Source organism: Prosopis cineraria, unplaced genomic scaffold (genome assembly GCF_029017545.1).
Source record: "Prosopis cineraria cultivar Desert tree isolate PC_DT_omini unplaced genomic scaffold, ASM2901754v1 PC3, whole genome shotgun sequence".
Classification (NCBI taxonomy): Eukaryota; Viridiplantae; Streptophyta; class Magnoliopsida; order Fabales; family Fabaceae; genus Prosopis; species Prosopis cineraria.
In genome coordinates, this window is record NW_026555334.1 from 29,430,809 (window position 1) to 29,431,614 (window position 806).

Sequence of the window (806 nt, forward strand, 5' to 3'; positions counted from 1 at the left end):
CAGTCTTAATAATGAAAAACACGTGATAAGAGATTAGTTTAAATTTAATTTAAATGGTTTATATTTAACTTTTTTAAACAGCAATTTATTAGATGATAAATTTATTTTCTCAAACAGCTACAATTATGAAATTTTCTTTATTTTAGATTCTATGTATATTATGATAAAAATTTATTTAGAATATAAATATAAAATTAATCAATACAATCTTGATTGACGATGAGCACTAATGAGCATGAAATGTGTTCCCTAAGAAATATTCAAATAAGTTTTTAATGCATTTCCTGGAGGCAAATCATTAGGGAAGTAATTAACGCAATCATCTAAATACATTCTCCCTCAAACCCTTCCATTAACTACAAAATGCTAATTACAGAGCCGTGGGATGTGCACCAAGCGAACTATTTTTTCGCCTTTTACTAAAAGATACAGTGTGTTCGCCACGTAAAGCGTCATTGGCCTATTTTCGGAGGAGCTTTTTTCACTAAGAACTTCACAAAAAGAAAAGAAAAAAACGAAATTCTAATTAGCAACAATCAAATCTAAATTAACGTAACATTAATAGGGAATCAATTAAATCAATGTTAATCATTATTATTAATTCCTTTCCTTCTTCACTAAGATCTAACTATTGCTCCCTCCGTTTTAAATTATAAAAACTTTTAGACAAAATCTTACATACCAATAAAACTCATTAAATATACTTTACAACTTTATTTTTTCAAGACAAAAGTATAAACTTTTAAAAATGCCTTTCATTTAATATTCCATTAATAAAAGAACATTGAAGAAAGAAAAAATGTGGT

The 806-nt window shown here is 26.4% G+C and overlaps 1 non-coding gene across 1 annotated transcript; it reads left to right on the plus strand.

Annotated features, from left to right (window-relative positions):
* Positions 1-376: 376 nt before the first annotated feature.
* LOC129307514 (U5 spliceosomal RNA) lies at positions 377-493 on the plus strand. Its single transcript, XR_008592407.1, has one exon. It is a non-coding gene; the product is annotated as a U5 spliceosomal RNA (small nuclear RNA).
* Positions 494-806: the final 313 nt, after the last annotated feature.